The sequence below is a fragment of the Galeopterus variegatus genome, unplaced genomic scaffold, assembly GCF_000696425.1.
Source record: "Galeopterus variegatus unplaced genomic scaffold, G_variegatus-3.0.2 Scaffold15186, whole genome shotgun sequence".
NCBI classification, from domain to species: Eukaryota; Metazoa; Chordata; class Mammalia; order Dermoptera; family Cynocephalidae; genus Galeopterus; species Galeopterus variegatus.
In genome coordinates, this window is record NW_007741297.1 from 15592 (window position 1) to 16139 (window position 548).

A 548-nucleotide genomic window follows, 5' to 3' on the forward strand; every position below is an offset into this window, starting at 1 on the left:
ATAATTCACATTAGTTCTTGTTTAAATGTTTGGTGGATTTCAGCAATGAAGGCATCAGGTCTTGAACTTCTCTTTAATGGTAAACTATTTATTACTAATTCAGTTTTCTCCCTTGTTACTAGTCTGTTCACGTTACCTATTTCTTCATAATTAAATCTTTGTAGATAGTATTTGTTCAAGAATTTTTACATTTAGTCAATATTATCAAATTTGTTAGAATATAGTTCACAATAGATTCTTATGATCCTTTGTATTTCTGTGACATCAGTAGTAATGCTTCTGTTTTTATCTCTGATTTTGTTTATTTGAATCTTCTCTCTTTTTTCTTGGTTAGTCTGGGTAAAGGTTTGTCAGTTTTGTTCATCTTTTCAAAAAACCAACTCTTCATTTGTTCATGTTTTCAACTGACTTTTTAGCTTGTATTTTGTTTATTTCTGCTCTGAGCTTAATTATTGCTTTCCTTCTGCCAATTTTGGGTTTAACTTACTGTTTTTTTTTTCTAGTCACTTTACGTGCAATATTCGGTTGTTTATTAGAAAGCTTTCTTC